Here is a 19,484-nt window from a genome sequence, read left to right on the forward strand (position 1 = left end):
AAAAAGATAAATTTAATTTTTAAATACAAAGGAAAAATAGAGAGAAAATAAAAGTAAGCTTAAGAATCCTCATGTATATTTAAAAAAGAAAGGTATTGGCAGCAGGTGTTTTGTTAGACAAAGGCTTGGTATTAGGTGGAGTGATTGCTAGAATATAAAGGGAGGAAGGTAAGCATAAATAAGCTGTCACTACTCTTCCAGCTGTCAATAGTGGTGAGAGTAAAAGGTCTGTTAAGAGTAGGCTCCTGTCATGTGTCATTTGGGAGCATTATTTCCAGAAATGGGTTAGCTATCCCATTTTATGTGTGTCATATGGTTTCAACACTATGGGGAGATGGGTGGCTCTGATATGAGGAAATCATCTCATTATCAAAGTCTTCCTAACAAGCTGGGACTGTCTTTTCTATCACAGTAATGGGATATGTGTCTTAAAGGAGTCTTGGATCAAATGGGAATACTTTAAGTATGGCCTCCTCTTGGTCTCAGGATGAAACCTTTCCTTTTCTGGGAAAATAGAGATCTAGGTTCACTCCATTTCACCCAGGGAACAAGGTATTTACTACTGGAAACATAGGTTTGAGTGGTGGTAGTATTTGCGTTTGCTTTATTTTGTTTTTGTTTTGTTTTGTTTTGCCAGTCCTGGGGCTTGGACTCAGGGCCTGAGCACTGTCCCTGGCTTCTTTTTGCTCAAGGCTAGCACTTTGCCACTTGAGCCACAGCGCCACTTCTGGCCGTTTTCTATATACGTGGTGCTGAGGAATCGAACCCTGGGCTTCATATGTAGAAGGCGAGCACTTTACCACTAGGCCATATTCCCAGCCCTTGTTTTTGTTTTGCTTGTTCTTTTTTGTCTTTTGGTGGGCAAGTGAGGGTGCAGAAATGTAGGGAGAAAGGATGAATAAATGCAGGCATGGTACTCAGTAGAAGATATTTGGAAAAGTAAACTATGCCACTTGTGGGCAGGGACAGAAGGGGGAAATTAGAGGAAAACAAAGGAAGGAGTGACATTTTCCAAAAACAAAGATACTCATTAACTTTTGAAATGGTAACCCCTTTGCATAACATCTTAATAATAACAATAAAAATTATATTTTTAAAAACTCAACAATGTCAACAAGATTAGAGAAATAGAAGATCTACCTAATGATTTGTTAAATACATCTGAAAATAGGCAAGTTATCTAATGACTGAATGTGTAATCAAATATTACCTATACAGTAGCCATGATGGTAATAGACAACATAGAATGGCAACACCAGCCTGGGCATTCCCTCCTCATCTACTTGTATCTTGTGTTATCATCAGGTTTGTAAGGAGTTAGGAAACACAGGAAAAATTTGTGTATCATGATATAATTGCTGTTCAAGGGCACTTTCCTGCTGCTGTCACCAGATTTTGTATAGGAACTGAAGCTATTCCTAAGCACTTGATTAAGTTGAGATTAATGCCATTACCAGAATAGGCCATGGTTTGTTGACCATACATTTGCATAGAAATCCTCTGCTCATTGATTGACTGTCAGGAACCTAGTAATGACAAAGAATTGCAATGTAATTATGTCCTCAGTCACATGTTCAATGTAAAATTTTCTGAAACATAAGACATTTAAGCAGCTGCACCCTAAAATTTCAAAGAACACTATCCCTTTTGTTCACAATTTCTGAAAGCAAAACATGGTGGCACAAAGGACTAGGACAAAATAATCACTTTAAGAAGGTTTTGAAAATCTTCACTTGCCTGTGTTTTTAAAGGGCAGATGTTCTGTGCTGTGATGTAGGCCCATACTTGAAATACATGAATACCAGCTGTGTTCCAAGTTGATACTACTCAATCACTGTGATGATTTGTCCTTTTTCTGAAAAAAAAATGCATATAATTTTAGGCCACTGTTGTTTTTCTAATAAAACAAAAAGTATATTTTAGGCTTTTATTTGGAGAGCATGTATTTTTACTTCTAATTTGTACTAGCTATATGTGGAATAATAGTAGAAAATAAAATGTTCTTTCTTAGTAGATATATGTTAACGAAGAAATGTTAGGCATGCCAATGAAATTATCTTGTTTGGTTTTGATGTATGTGTTTGGAGGACAAGGAAGAAAAAGAACATGGAAATATAAATTTTTGTTGTAATTAATTTGTACTCATGTGTGCAAGACCATTAAGCTTTTACAGGGAATGTCTTTAATGTTTTAGAGGGCTCTTAACAAATTTTTATTTTCTAGTGAGAAAGCATACTTAGCTTCCAAAAGGATGATACTCTAAGCACATTGTGTGTGTGTGTGTGTGTGTGTGTGTGTGTGTGTGTGTGTGTGTGTGTGTGTATGAGCACTGTGTGTGTGCTGGATTTTGGGCTTGAACACAGGGCCTACTCACTGTCCCTGAGCTTCTTTTTCACTCAAGGCTAGGACTCTACCACTTGAGCCACAACTTCACTTCTGGATTATTTTTCTGGTAGTTTTAATAGAGACAAGAGTATCACAGACTTTCTGCCCTGGGATTGTCTTTGAACCAGCTTGACACTGATTGAAACGCCTTTGAATAGCTCCTTAAATAACTAATAATACTACAAAAGGGCTTTTCTAACATTTTCAGTTATCTAGTACATATGCATAAATGTATCTCAGTATGCAATTGCTAACCATGGCTTTTGCTACCTATGCAAGCACTGTACCACTTCAAATGTACCCCCATTTTTTTTGCCTTTTCTCCCTTCTTTTGACAGTAATGGGCTATAACCCCAGCCCTTTGTAGAAGGTCTCGCACTTAGCTATTGGTCGATATGGGTTCTTGCTAACTTCTTATACAGGTTTAATTGAACTGAGATGTGCTTAGTCCTTTTAGAATTGAGTCAGCGTGCTCTGCCTCCACCACTTTCACCCCCATCTGATGCGATTTTTCTGTTAACAATCTTTCTTATTAACTGGCTAACCTGAAACTGTGATCTTCATACCTTATGCCTCCTACTTACCTGGGATTAACCCAGGTCATTATTTGTTTCTAAAGAAGGAGTCTCAGCAGTTTTTGTTAGGGCTAACTTTGAACTACAAGTAGACTGAAGCACTAGTATAAGACATAGGGACAGTTCTCCCAAGGTTACATTTACTGAATTAGGTTAGAGAATTGGCCTGATACATTTAAGTGGATTTTTTTGTGTATTAGGCACTTTCTAAGTCTCAATTATTTTGAAGCTGTAAGGATACATCATTATTTTCCAAGCATGGAGACATTGAGTCTAGTGTGATCAGACAAATAAAAGGGTCTTGGTGAAATGTGTACCTTTGTTTTCAATATTACAAAATTTTCTTTATAAAAAGACTCCTACATCAAGGATTGACAGTTTTCAGGGTTCACGAGTCAGATGAGACTTGTCAGGGAAATATTAAGTACTATTTTAGTGTATATTTTAAACTAAAGGGGAAAGGTGTGCTGAAAGGTGTGGGAAGCGAAATTAACCACGTGGGTACTTAAAGAACACTTCAAATAACATTTAATTTCATTTATATATTTAATTATTAATTTATTTTTTAGTACTGTGGTTTGAACTCAGGACCTTGTATTTACACTATGGCTGTCACTGTAGCACTTGAGCCAATTCCTAGGATTCAATATTTAATTTGAAATACTGCTTTCTGATTCTTCCCCTGTTTGGTTTCCATGTACCTTGTACTTATATTAACCTGTCGTAGTATTATCAATATATCACCCACCTGGTTATAGCAAGCTTCCAGAAGAATCTTTGCTAGGTTTTTGAGTTCTTACAATGGGATTCTGGAAAAACAACAACAATGCACAAATGTGTCACCATATATGTATTCAAGTATACTACTTTATTGCTATCCGCCCGCGCCCCCCCCCCAACCCACTATTAACATATACATGAGCAGTACCTGGATACTTGACTTGTGGTTAGAGGTTAGAAAGAGAGGTCATTCTTTCTTTCTGGACAACATGGTAGTATGAATTTTATAAGAATTACCTAGGGATTCCTGTTAAGCTTCTATCATTATGAGAATTAAAAAACCCATTATCATCAGGGCTGGGAATGTGGCCTAGTTGTAGAGTGCTCGCTTAGCATGCATAAAGCCCTGGGGTTTGATTCCTCAGCATCACATATACAGAAAAAGCCGGAAGTGGCGCTATGGCTCAGTGGCAGAGTGCTAACCTTGAGTAAAAAGAAGCCAGGGAAAGTGCTCAGGCCCTGAGTCCAAGCCCCAGGACTGGCAAAAAAATCAAAACAAAAAGCATATAATCCATCTGTGAGAATAGAATAAAATGTAAGTCTTGATTGGAATTACTAAGAACATATGCATATATTAGCCATATACAGAACAAAAATATGAGAAAATATAAAAATGAACAAAGCATCTATCAACTGCATATCTCAAAATAGGTTACATATGGGTGAACATGGCATCTTCTGATACCAGCACATCAGTGAAAACCTTCACAGGATATCCAGAAAGAAAGATGGCAATATCCAGAGAGCAAACTGTCCTCTTAAAACAGATATTGATAGCAAGCAAGCATACGAGATTCCTTGTTTGTGAAAGAGTAAAGTTCTCAAAAATGTCCAGTACCTTAACATGTTTATAGTACACTGTCCACTAGGGTTGAAAAAACCAATAAGTTCCATCTACACTTCCTTTGCTTTTCAATGGCATAAAATTTTATGCCACACAATAATTACACAAGAATTGGGGGTTTTCATAAGGGCTGATATTTTTCCATTAGTACAGATTACTGGCAATGGTACATATTTAAGGGATTTTTCGGGAGGAAGTGCCTTCTTTCTGTAATCTAATTATAGAAAGTAATATTCTTCTGGCTAAATGCATACAAATCTGCCTAAATGGGCATATATGTTCATTCAAAACTTTTAAATATATTCTCTGTAGTATATATGTAATTGAAGTTTCACATTAATTTAAAAGTTTTGCATAATTAACATAATTGACATTAAATATATTATTACTACTAGAATAAAGTTATATGAAATAGAAAATTATTCTGAAGTGCATGTTACTCAAGCGTTGGCTATGAGCCAAAACCCAGTGAGAGCTGACAGTTGTGGATTCAGGTCCCAGTATTTGGGTGCACGTGTGTATACACACACACACACACACACACACACACACACACACACACATATTTGGATGTGTGGATCAAGTGGTAGAGCACCAGCTTTGAGAATAAAAAGTTAAACGGAGTGCCCCCGGGCCCTAAGTTCAAAACCTTGTACCAGCACACACACAAAATTATTCTAAATAATAAAAAACTACCCAAAGACACAAAACAAAAGCCTTTTTAAATGAACTTAGGAAAAATTGTATGGGCAAGTTAAAATTTTGCAAAAGAATTGTAATAAAACATTTCTTAAAACTTATGAAGTCTCATATTCCTATAATTATTTTTTTTAATTTTTTGGTGCTGGTCCTAGGACTTGAACTCAGGACCTCAGCGCTGTCCCTAAGCTTCTTTTACTGAAGGTTAGCACTCTACTACTTGGGCCACAATGCCACTTCTGGCTTTTTCTGAGTAGTTTATTGGAGATAAGAGTCTCAAGGACTTTCCTGTCCAAACTATCTTCAAACCACAATCCTCAGATCTCAACCTCCCGAGTAGCTAGGATTAAAATCATGGGCCATCAGTGTCCAGCTTCTATAATTACTTTTGTGATTGCCAAAATTTTGGGGAAAATATCTTGCTTTATAAAAAACAGCATTTAATAGTATAGCTAAATATCAGGGCATCAAACTAACAAAGTCCATATTCATGTATTATGGAAGTATAGTAAATTGTGACATAAAGTATTACATCATATCTGAAGTAATCATTAAACTTAAAATATATTTTAGGAAAAAATTTAAAGTGTAATTTTCTTTTGAGAACACATAAATCTAAGATAAAGACAAATAACTTTAGTGATTTAAACCTTTGAATTTGTGTTACTTATTTTAGGACATTTTCATTCATCAATTATCATCTTTAGGAAAAAGTAATAATATTACTATAATCAGCAAAGCCAGACATTGACAAGTAGAATTTAAGGCAAGTAAAAGTGAGGTTTTTGTTGCTCTTATCTCTTAGCTGGCATCCTGCTTCCATCTAGGATTTTTAAATATACAGTTTTTTTTTAAACTTCCAAACAGATTTCAACCTTTTATGTAGATTTCTCGCTCCTATTTTCCTCTATCCTATAGTGTTTCTATTATTTTTATTACAAATCTTACCCCATCCAGTCAATCTATCCATCACTATTTGAGCTGTTACAAAAACAGGAAAGTTCAAAACAACACGTTGCTAAAGGATGCCATTTGGGATCTTTTGTTGAGTATTTCTGCCTCCTGAAAATCAACAAGCCAAAATTACTCACAGATAGAGACTGTTTCATAGAAAGAAGTATACTGTTCTGTATTTCTGCAGTCTTTCAATCTGAGTAGTAAGATGTACCTTTCTCAGATGGTTGGTCATTGCTTCCAATGGCAGAGATACTGGCATCACTCTTAAATGAGAGCCTTGGCAGAGAAGATGAGGTCTGGTTCTTGGTGGACAGCTCCTTAGGTTATTAAGGCCCTGTCTCTGGCTAAAACTGAAGACTGAGTTTGTGATGTCATAGCCTGCTTTGTGCTACCTGAACAACCAATCAGCTACCAGAAAGCAGCTGCCTCCAGCCAATCAGAGCCTGCCACATTCTTGCCTATATCAATAACTCTATGGGGTATGCTATACATTGCTATGCAGCATTCTAAAGCCATGTGTTTAATTTTCAGCATTTCCCTAATCTTAAAAAAATGTATTTTTTAGGTACTGTGGTTTGAATTCAAGGATTGGGCAGGCACTGTATCACTGAGCCATACCTCCAGCCCTATAATATGTATTTTTACTAGTGAAAATTTTTCCATTTTTTCTCTTCCTTTACTAAATGTTACAAGTTCTAGTCACATATTCTGTTGTTTTTATTTGTTTGAGATTTGTTCTTGATATATAGCCCAGGCTGCATCCAAAATTATTCTTTAGCCTAGGCTGGCCTGGAAATCACAATCCTCCTACATCAATCATCCTAGTGCTTTAATTATAGATGTGCTACTATGATCAACTCTTTAAATTCACCTCTTTAAAGACCCATTTATCCACTTATTTTTTGTTCAACATAAATTCATAGAGTACATAAGAGGTGGGATTGGGGTTGGAAGTAGAGTGTGATTACTATTCCTAAAGAACTCACATCTCTTGTTCAAATCATTAAAATTAGAAACATTCTGGAAGATATTACAGGGCGCTCACCTTGAATGATTATCATTCTCTAAAGTAATACATCTTAATATTGCTATTGCCTTTAAAAATTTCTAATATATTTTTCCAATTACATTGTCAAATTAACTATGACTATAAATAAGTAATATGATATACTGACATGTATCATCAAGTGGAATGAATGTGCTCTAAATTATTATCAAGTCTGTGTACAGGTAAAAAATAAGCACATGAATTTGGCTTCATATAGATGGGAAAAAGAATCAATTCACAAAATATTTTATATACTCCCATGTGGTAAATTCTGAACTCAAGTAGATTTTAGAATATTTAATATTACACCAAAAATCTGTTTGCCTTTATAAAACATCTCATTTTGGTGTTGTTACCTTAAAGACCTTTTACAGTTCACAAGTATTACAGGAAAATGATTTTCCTATATTTTTGGTTGACATGAATTCAGTAATTATAGTAATTAAGTGAAGTCTCACTAAGATAACACAAGTTTAAAAGACTCTTGAACAACATAACTGTCTTGGCACAATTAAGGAAGCAGAAAGGGGAGAGCATTTACCAAGAGTCAAAAATCATTGCAGGTGAATTCTACTGTCAATAGTGGTGAGAATGAAAAGGGATGCTGAGTGTTGGTTTCTGCCATGGGAGTTACATATTTGGGGTCTGCAAAGTGTGCTTTGCGGGATTTTTTTTTGAGAAATGGGCCAAAATACTAAATTTTATGTGTGTCATACTGTTTCAGCACCATGGGGATCTGAGAGGCCCAGGTATGAGGAAACATTCCTTTATGTAAATCTTCTAATGAGTCAGGACTGTCTTTTCTATCATAGTAGTGGAGCATGTACCTAAAAGTATTTTGGATGAAGACTGCTGCTTCTGAAGGCTTACTTCTCATGAGTACTACCTCAAATGCTGCATGACTTCTGATAATATAGCCATAGACATAAAAGGAAAATATGATATAATCATTCCCTCAAGTTTATGCCATAAATTTCCTCTGCCATACTACAATCTAAACTTACTAAAGTTCCTAAGGACTTTATGATCTTTCACCTGAGCATCTGAAACCAATCCATGGAGAAAAGGAGGGGTAGGAATCCTGTCATCTCTAACCTGTGTTTCTAGAGAGCAGATGTTTAATGGTATAATCCCATACCAGAACATACCTAAATAATATCCATGTCCTTGATGAGGAATTTTTGGTTCACTGAGCTGTTCCTGACTTGCTCTGAAAAACACATGGGAAGCTAATACATATCTGAACCTACCTGTAAGCTAGCATTAACTTATTTGTAATTTACCTACCTAGTTCTTAGCAATGCTCAGAAATCATCTTTTACAGAACATACTGTTTCCTTTCAGAGGCCCTGTAAGAAAATATGCACAAATATGTTTAAGGTTATAAGTTGATATAGTAGGATGCCTATTCATTGCTTTCCCTCAACAACTGTTGAGCCATTATTCATTAACTAATCTATTTATTTATTTTTAGTGTAGGTCCTGGGGCTTGAACTCAGGGTTGGGACACTCTCCTTGAGCTTCTTTTGCTCAAGGCTAGCACTCTATAACATTGAGCCACAGCTTCACTTCCAGCGTGTATGTGTGTGTGTGTGTGTGTGTGTGTGTGTGTGTGTGTGTGTGTGTGTGTGTGTAGTTAGTGGAGATAAGAGTCTCACAGAATGTCCTACATTTGCTGGCTTCAAAGGACAATCCTTAGATCTCAGCCTCCTGAGTCTCTAGGATTACAAGTGTGAGCCACTGGTGCCTGACCCAAAGATGTCTTTTAAATCAACTTGGACTGTTAGAAAACGTTCGCTAGATGCTTGGCTTAAGTTGATGTTAATGTTATCATCAGTTGCAATGAAATCTGGTGCTCACTACTTTGCTGAGAGGAAGACAAAAACAACAAGGAACCACAATAGAATCATTCACTCACGGACAGAACCTTGTAGGAAATTGTAAGGATAGTAAAGGTAAAGTGATAGATAAAAAAAATTCACTTGGATATCTATGCATGCTCCTATTCTGCCATAGGTAAGTATACATTGTGTGTCATACAAAACAATAAAAACATACAAACATACAAAAATCAAACTTGACAGAAATATGAGTGAACTATTCCTATTGTCACCACATATAAGCCAAATAGGGGTAAATATAAAAGCACACAAAGCATTGATTAACTATGCATCTCCAAATTCCACTACCAGTATCAAGTTAATGAAAACATGGGCCTTTACTTATGCTTCTACCACTATAAGCTTTTGTATCACATTATTAACTGGCAATTATACAGTAAAAACAGGTATTTCTAGTAATATTGGTAAGTTATTATGGGTTGCAAAACAAGCATGTCAAAAAAACTGGGAAGATGTACCTGCTAATTATTTATTATATATATGTAAAACTATATTTTTACACATTGAATTAACCAAAAGTCTGAGAAGCAGTTATAATTTTGTTTCTAAATTAACTTCTTTTTTTTCAATTTTTTATTATCAAACTGATGTACAGAGAGGTTACCGTTTCATATGTTAGGCATTGGATACATTACTTTTACTGTTTGTTACCTAGTCCCTCGTACCCCCCCACCCTCCTCCCCCTTTCCCTTTCCCCCCATGAGGTGTTCAGTTCACTTACACCAAACAGTTTTGCTAATTATTTATTACATATATGTAAAACTATATTTTTTACACATTGAATTAACCAAAAGTCTGAGGAGCAGTTATAATTTTGTTTCTAAATTAAGTTCTAAAAGAGAAAAAGAAAGTAATCTCTAGAGTCCTCGTGCAGTAAAAAAAACAACAACACAGTATTATTAGTGTTTTCAGATACTTACCAGCTTGGTGTTTGTTAGGTGTAGTAGTCAAGAGAATAAAAAGGAAGAAAGACAGATATGAAGAAGGTTGTAATAGCTTTATCTCATGCTGTCAAGAATGGGGAGAAGAGGGCTGGGGATATAGCCTAGTGGCAAGAGTGCCTGCCTCGGATACATGAGGCCCTAGGTTCGATTCCCCAGCACCACATATACAGAAAACAGCCAGAAGCGGCGCTGTGGCTCAAGTGGCAGAGTGCTAGCCTTGAGCGGGAAGAAGCCAGGGACAGTGCTCAGGCCCTGAGTCCAAGGCCCAGGACTGGCCAAAAAAAAAAAAAAAAAGAATGGGGAGAAGAAAAGAAATACTAAAGATAGGTTTCTGCCATGGGAGTTAGATGTCTGTGGTCTGTAGACTTCCTCTTGTCTTACGTGCCTCAGTGCTGTGGGAACTCAGTGGCCCAAAGGTGAGGAGAACAATAATGTTCAGATGTGCTATGAATTTTTATTGCAACCTCAGTATGATACATATACCTAAAAAGGGTTTTGAATCTAAAGTGTGCAGCTTCGGAAGGCTAATATTTCAAGGGTGTTTCTCCAAGAGCTGAATGGCCTTTGCTGGGTGTTGGAGTAAAATGTTTCATTTTTCTGAGGGGTGAAGTAAACAGCAGCTGTGATAACTGACTGATTATTATCTGTCCAGATGCCTTGGTTTGTTTCATCTCATGTAGGGACGAGGTAATCTAATGGAGGCTTGTCCTTGGAGCTCTCAGGTGAATTCCTGTTTTCTAAAAGCTAGATTTGGGAAATGAAAATAAAGAAAGAATGATTAACAAAATTTTTCTGAAAGTCCTTTCATAAGGCAGGTCAGAAAGCTAGAGAAATGGGGGAAAGCAAGAGCAAATTAACAAGCATGCCAATTTCCCATATCCTACCTGGTAATCTTCCCTGATGATGCAGGAACAGTTAGTCCTCTGGCTGGCTCCACAAACTGAAGATGAGGGGAAGAAGTTTGTCATACAGGAAAAAATCCTCAATTTATTATCCAGGGTTTTTGTGGTCTTTGAATACACTGGAAAATGAATTTTAAGACTGTTTACAAACTAAAACACTGATAAAGGTTTCATTACACAAATAAAACAGAGCAAGGTGGAATAGGAAAAGAGGAAAATTCACCCAAAGCAGAGTAGAATGCAAGTATTAGAGACATAAGGAGTAATTTTTCCACCAAAGCTGTTTTCATTAAATAATTCAATTAGAAAACTGGTCTTCAAACCTTCTTAAATATTTTATTTTATTTCATATTACCTTTAAGCAATTGTACAAAAGGGGTTTTCAGTCAACAAATCAGTTTGTAAGATCTTTAAATAGTTGTAGACAAGTCGTGTGTGTGTGTGTGTGTGTGTGTATGTGTAGGTCACCCTGTAAATTTGAATCATTTTTTATGTTTAATATTTGGATTTACTAGCTGAGCAAGGAAGTTCTTGCCTGTAATCCTAGCTACTTATGAAGCTGAGATCTGAGAACTGTGGTTTGAACCCAGCCCAGCCAGAAAAATCTGAGACTCTTTTCTCCAATTAACACCCAAAAGCAGGAAGTGTGAGCAGAAAAGCTCAGCAGGAGTACCCAGGCCCTGAGTTTAAGCCCCAGGCTCACTTGGGTCTATGGTGATCATATCAAATAAAGGTTGGGTGACCTATGTACATTTCTTTCTTATAGTTGAATGGTATTTTTTAAGCAAAAGGATTGGTGTGACAGGCATTTGCAGTTTCTGGGACACAGGAATCATTTTGGACAGGTTAGAGGAACTGCAGAAGAATTGTATTTTTAAGCTATATGTTATCAATTGATAGTGAGGGTACTAGAAGAGATGCATGCATAGGATTTCATAAAGATAATTAAGTATAACCCTCAATTTTTATAGTCCTAGTCCCTAAATTTGCCTGGTGTTGGTGCCCATGCCCTTCCCCAAGATAACCCCTTTACCATCAGTTTAGTTATTAGCAAACCTTTGTCCAGATTTTTTCCTGGGGTTTTGAATTCTCTTTTAGATAACCTGAAACAAAAACATACAAACATGCTTGTTTTTCTTTGTTTTTTTTTTTTTTTGTTTTTTTTTTTTTGGCCAGTCCTGGGCCATGGACTCAGGGCCTGAGCACTGTCCCTGGCTTCCTTTTGCTCAAGGCTAGCACTCTGCCACTTGAGCCACAGCGCCACTTCTGGCGGTTTTCTGTATATGTGGTGCTGGAGAATCGAACCCAGGGCCTCATGTATACAAGGCAAGCTCTCTTGCCACTAGGCCATATCCCCAGCCCATAAACATGTTTTTGAATACACTTGCTCTGCAAGGATACCTGATCAACTACCCTCCCCAAAATTCTTTTGATAGACACTTGAGCTTTTCCTGGATACTGGCATTGATTTGAGGTTACTAGTGACTTCATGACAAGTCATTCTTTCTCCACAGGACACTTGCCCCAAATTTTCGGTTTACTGCTGTGATAAGACCACAAACATGAAAATTTTTCTATCCTTGATTTATCTTGCTTAACAAGATGCTCTCTAGTCCATTCATTTTTCTGTGAATGGCATAATTTATTCTTATTTATGGAACTATACTTCTCCATTGTATATATGAACCACATTTTCTTTATCCAATTATTGGTTGTTGGGCACTGTGCAGCATATGTCTAAAGTAGGTAAATCAACACACCAGAGTACGATTTTCAATGAGTACTATTTACAACAGTACTATTTACAAACAGGACTACAATTCTATATGGGAAAGCCCATTTTTGTCTGCCTTCCAACTAGACAGCAACCTTCACATACCTCCGGCTCCACAATCTGCACACCCCTAAACTCTTGCTAGTTCTTTAATCCCAGGAGAAATTTAGATAGCCTTCCTTATGTATGGACATTTAGAACCCCTTACAAAATAAAAGGGCCATTCACTTCATACCACTAAGATGTATATGCATTATACTGGAGGTAGCGGCTAGAATTGGAAGAATTACAGCTCTTCTTCCTTGATTTATAACAACTTGTCACTTGAACAAGACAATGCTTTAGATATTCTAGCCTAACCACTGACTTACAAAATTAAAATTCTATAAATTAATCTATTAAATTTTAAGGGTATCAATTTCAGATATAATTTAAACTTACCTCATATTAATAGAATTCATGGCCACCAATTTATTTATTTGGTCCATAGTTTTCTTTCACTAGCCTTCTTTATCACCCTGAAATCACAGAAGATAAAGCTTAAGTGTCTTCTTTATATTCATTGTTCTATTTTGTTTTTTTCCACCCATTTCATGACAAATAGTTATGGTTACATTTTGGCATTCCATATCTCCCTATACCCACTGTAATTACTTCTCAATTACTGGTCATTGTCACCACTAGTCCTAATTAGGGTTTGGCACAATAAATGATTACTATTTTTCAGTACTGAACCAGGTGCTATACTTCTCAGAGTTGGTATCTAGGTCAGTGCAAATTTGAGGTTGAGGGTGATGAAGAGCATTCATAGAATCTTTTTTTTTCTCAAATTTTTATTATAAACTGACGTACAGAGGGGTTACAGTATCATATGTTGGGCATTGGATACATTTCTTGTACTGTTTGTTGCCTTGTCCCTCATGCCCCCTAGAATCTTGTTTTATACATTTACATTGTGAATAAAATCTAGACCAACTGATGTTGAGAGAAGTTGTAAATCTAAAATATAGAGGTTGATAAAGCACTCCACAAATATAAGGTAAAAGTATTAGTATTATGTTTGGCATTAGTGTCTAAGCCAAGAAATTGCTCTATAAAAGGCTGCCAAATCACAGCCATCTATAATTGTGAAGGCAAGCAGGAGTATGAATATTATAAAACAGATGATTGAAAAATTAATGGCATAGCACCAAAGAACATTATGTGAAATTTGAGTTATACTATTCATACCTTATTATGTATTTTTCCACAAATACAGTAAGGTTTGTAGAGTAACATAATATTCATATATACACTAGCTGGAACAGAAAACATAACATTTTGCAGTATTTGTTTTAGATCTCTCTTTAAAAATAAGAAAAACATTGTGGAAACAATTTAATTTTCTTTTGCAACCTTAATCTGTCCCACTTCCCTCATTCTTTCCCAAAGGCAATCAAACTCACTGATGTGTATTCTTCAAGTTTATGGTTTCATGATTTTCCTATAAGCAATATACATAATAAGTTTTTGTAACTTTGACATTTCTGTAAATAGGATCATACTGTGTATGCAAAGCATTGTATACCTTGATGTGGTCACACAGCACTATTGAGATCTACCCATACTTCTATGCATTTGCTGAGTACATTTGTATATCTTTAGGGAGATATTTCCTTTACTCAAGAAAGAACTAATTTGAGGGACCTTTAATAAAATAGACTAGTAATTTTAAATTGGGAGTGATTCCCCAGAGACAGTTGGTAAAGTCTGGAGCCGTTTTAGATAATCACAACTAGAGCTGGGGTGCTACTGGGATCTAGTGACTAAAGGCCAGGAATGCAGCTAAACATACTGCAGTCCAAAATGTTAATAATATCAAGGCTGAGAAACAAAGATATAGATGAAAGCCACATACTCTACATTCCTGAAGAATTCCTGGGTGTAAGTAATCCAAACAGAGGCCATTCAAACTAAGATAGCACATGTTCTGCCTGCTAAATCATCAAAAGTGTCCCTTTATTGCATTAAAAATGATTTTCTTTCTGCATGTGAACTTTACACTGTAACCATGATTGCTTATTTCAGGGGTTATATGTGTATGTATATTTATACATGCATAAATATACATATAAGTTTATACATATACATGTATGTGTGTCTTTGTATATATACATATGTATGTGTACATAATTTGTATATGTACATAATGTATATTTACATGTGGTATATGTATATTTACATTTCTGTATTGCATATAAATATATGTATGTATATTTATATAGATATACAAATGCATGCATGTATATTGTATTTGTGTGTGTGAGAGAGAAGGAGATACAGGTAGACACAATCAGACAGAATATTACACTGGAAAGAGTTTTGATCTTCTCTGTTCCTCATATGGATAGAAAAAGGTAATAAGAATTAAAAGAGATTTGAAGTAGCAAAACGTAACCATTTTAGGAACCCATACATTCAAGTAAAAAATCGGACATAATAAAAATCATGATTCTCCCGTACTAAAATAAACTTATGTTGAAGTTTGTATTCAAGTTATTAATGAAATATTAACTAGATCAAAAGAGAATGGATACATTGAGACAAACCTCGCTTTCCACAATGAGAGGAGTCTAATGACCTGCTACAATTTACTAGACAGAAAAGAAGTTGATGTCTTAAAAGCAACAGTATTTCACGTTATTATCAGTTATCTTCCATAGAAACAAATAATCCAGAGGAGTATCCTCTACCATACACAAGGCATAGCTCCATACTGAAGTCTAAGATTTTGTTTGGTTCATTATTTTTTTCCTTTAATGGAGTAACTTTAAGACTATTTAACTCAAATTTTGGAAAATATACTGCTTCCTATCTTAATTATCATGTATAACTATGAAATTCAGGTAAATCCTTGTAGCAGGTATAGTATTTCTACAACCCCTTAAAAGAAATGGATTATTCATGTTGTCAGTCTTTCTGGGGAGACAGGCATTCTAGGGCAGAAAAACCAAGCCAGGATCATTATCTACAAAGTTTGGAGAACAACTTTAAGTTAGAGGACAATGATTCTTCAACTACAAGGTACTAAGAGACCTAGAGTTGCCTGTTTCTTTTGGATTTGCCTCCCTATCACATGATTGTGAGAATGACACAAGACCTTACTTTTGGAGTTTGGATATATGTTCTAATGTTATTTACTTCTCTTGGCTGTTTCGGGTTATTCTCTGTATTGTTTTTTTTAATCCTTGAGTTTTTAAGATATAGTTAAGAGTATGATTTCATCAATTTTAGATTTGACAAAACTAGAGGACTATCCTTCTAAAACAAACTTAGTAAGGATGTCGTAACTGTGGTTATGAGGAGAGGAAACTGGAATGCAGCAGTATTACTGTCCAGCACAAACAGAAAAAGAAAGGATAAGACAAGCCTTGAATATTTTGAAGCATTACCCAATAGTTAGGAAAACAATTTGAAGAGGGTCAACATCAACTGTTTTTCTAATTGGAGCTCATAAGCTGTAGCAATTGGGTGTTGAGGCTGAAGTATGACTTAATTTTGTTTTTACAAACTGATAAAGCCTTGAAATTTAGGCTAATAGTTATGGGACTATTTTGTAAAAACCACAAGACTGAAAATAGCAATGATAGAAGACAATGGGATAAAAATATACCTTTCTTCACATGTAAAATTCACTTGCTAATTTGGTCTGGAGAAGGTGAACACAGTATCAATAATTAATGAGCAATGAAACTAAATTTAGAAGAACAAAATTCAAGCTCTCACTAGAGAGCTTAATAACTTAAAATTTGCATTACTAGCCTTAAGACACCTCATTCAGAAGTGACGGCATAAATCTATTACACAGAGTTCATATTTGTTCTAGCTCCATGCAACATATTCAGATACAGGTATGAGATACAGTATAATATTCAACCTGATGTCATAATAATTCTCTTTTTTGACTAATTTATTAAGTATTACTAATTTCCTAAGCCTGCATTTTATACCCCCAGACTAAATGTCAAAGAATGTCATTAGGTCTCAAAGAATTTGTACCAGCCATGCAAGTGTACCTGATAAAAACATATCTATACCGGTGGTCTTAAACACTATCTAGCCACAAAAATCTTACACAAATCTCACTGTGTTTTAACACATTAAATGAGATTTAAATAACCAGGTGACCTATAAGGGATCATTGAGTTAAAAATTCAGTGATTTTATGAAGAAACTGCAGAATTCTTCCAACGATGCATATGGCAGAGGAATCGACCTAACAGCACAGGGGAACCAGGAAGCGGGATGGGACTGCTTACTACTTACCGTCCAAATTACTGCTTAAAAATCCAGGCTTTTTGCAAGATTTGATGTGTCTTCAAGGTTTGCTGTTTGTTCTCTTTATATCCATAGCCTGTTTCCCCGTCCCCTTCCCGCCACCCTCGGGTTCTGGGGTTGGAACTCGGGGCTGGGGCCCATATCCCTGAACATTTGTGCTCAAGGCTCGTGCACTACTACTTGGAGCCACAGCACATTTCTGGCTCTTTGGTATTCTGGTGGTTAATTGGAGATAAGAGTCTCATAGACTTTCCTGCCCAGGCTGGCTTTGAACCACGATCCTGAAGGCAGAGGCAGGAACATCTCATATACCAAGCCAGCCTAGGCTACATAATAAGACTATTAAGAAAATTGTTTATAAAACTACTGAAGCTCAAAAGGAGGGTCAAATCTCATATGTTCACAAAGCTGTAGGAAAAGAGCAACACATAGCACATCCCTGATATTATTGGTAAAATATATATATATATTTTTTTTGCCAGTCCTGGGCCTTGGACTCAGGGCCTGAGCACTGTCCCTGGCTTCTTCCCGCTCAAGGCTAGCACTCTGCCGCTTGAGCCACAGCACCGCTTCTGGCGGTTTTCTGTATATGTGGTGCTGGGGAATCGAACCTAGGGCCTCGTGTATCCAAGGCAGGCACACTTGCCACTAGGCCATATCCCCAGCCCTGGTAAAATATTTTAATACATTTTATATACTTATTAATTATCATAAACCTGTTTTGACTCAGTGAACCTTCTATTACAAATTTTATTATTTGAGTTCCTGCATTTATCCAATTTTAATTTCAGAATGCAATATCAATTTTCATAACTTTTTTTGGTGCCATTCCTTGTGCTTGAACTCAGGGCATGGGTGTTCTCCTTGAGCTTCTTTTGCTCAAGGCTAGGGCTCTACCACTTCAGCCACAGCTCCACTTCTGGTTTTTTGGTACTTAATTTGAGGTAAGAATCTCACAGTTTTCTGCCCAGGCTGGCTTTGAACAGTAATCCTCAGATCTCAGCCTCCTGAGTAGCTAGGATTACAGGTGTGAGACACCAGTATCTGGCCAAATTTTGTGACTTTTTAAAAGTGAAGAAAGAATTACTATACATTATACTACAAGTAAGCTATCATATATTAAGAGAAGGAAATGTAAATCACAGGCTAGGTGAAAGTACAATGTATGTAATACAGCTATTATGAACGCTAGTGCAAAAAATGTGAGAGTTAAGAAGTGAAGGTGGAGCTCAACACCATGGCACCAGTTTAGCGAGTTCAGATCCTGAGTTCAATCTCCAGTACTGAGAAAAAAAACATGAAAAGAACCAGAATCACATGGTATACAACTTTTGCCAGGTACTGGTGGCTCATACCAGTAACCCTCGCTACAAAGGAGGTTGAGATCCAGAAGATCAGAGATTGAAGGCAGCATGAACAGAAAAATTTGTGATATCCCATCTCCAAAACCATCAATGGAAAGCTTGGATAGGGGCATGGATTAAGTGGTAGAGTGCTATCCCAGGAAGCATACCGAGGGCCTGAGTGCAAACTTTGGTACCAAAAACAAGTGAGATGAAAGGAAAGTATTTTTATTAATATTTTAAAATATGCACACTATATATATAACATCCAATCTCACCAATTTAGAAATAATATACATATATGGATGGATATCAGGATAAGAGAACTCCAAATAAAAATCTTTTTGATGTTGCAACATTAGTTATAATTTTTAATTTCCCCTCATATACTATAAAATAATACTTCAATCATAAATGTGTCCTTTTAAGCCTTTTAATCTTTTTTACTCTATATATTTAATGTGTTAAGATGTTTTGATAAGCATACACAGTGAAGGGTACAAGCAATCATATTAACATATCCATCATCTCACTTTGCTTTCTTTTCTTCCTTTCCCTCCTTCTCTTGATTTATTTTTAATAAAAGTACGTAAGTTTTTTTCTAGGAATCAGGTGAAAAGAGAGTGATAGAGGGTGAGATTGATTGGAATACATTGTAAACATGCATGGAAATATCACATTGAAATACCTCCTGTATAACTAATGTGTGCTAAAAAAAATTTAAATTCTAAAAAAAAGTACCTAAAATTTATTCCCAGCAAATTTATAGTATACCATGCAATATTATGAACCATCATCATCATTGTGTGCATCAAATTTCAACTTATTCATGCTAAATCACTACAAATTTGTACCCTTTGAACCTCATCGTCCCAGTTCTTCTTCCCTGAGACAATCTTACGGTGATAGTGAATTTCATCCCTGTGGTTTTCCTTGGGTGTGATTTCTTTTTTCTTTTTCTGACACAGGATGTGGCTTAACATTTAATTGGGCAGTCAGGATGAATCCACAGTGT

General features: G+C 36.0%; 1 long non-coding RNA gene across 1 annotated transcript; it reads right to left on the minus strand.

The window, feature by feature from the left end:
- Positions 1–1,758: 1,758 nt before the first annotated feature.
- LOC125343724 lies at positions 1,759–13,327 on the minus strand. The gene is made up of 3 exons (XR_007209369.1): positions 13,251–13,327; positions 3,709–3,769; positions 1,759–1,855 (listed from the first exon to the last, which is right to left on the minus strand). It is a non-coding gene; the product is annotated as an uncharacterized LOC125343724 (long non-coding RNA).
- Between the last annotated feature and the right edge of the window lie 6,157 nt (positions 13,328–19,484).

The sequence above is a fragment of the Perognathus longimembris genome, chromosome 28 (genome assembly GCF_023159225.1).
Source record: "Perognathus longimembris pacificus isolate PPM17 chromosome 28, ASM2315922v1, whole genome shotgun sequence".
Classification (NCBI taxonomy): domain Eukaryota; kingdom Metazoa; phylum Chordata; class Mammalia; order Rodentia; family Heteromyidae; genus Perognathus; species Perognathus longimembris.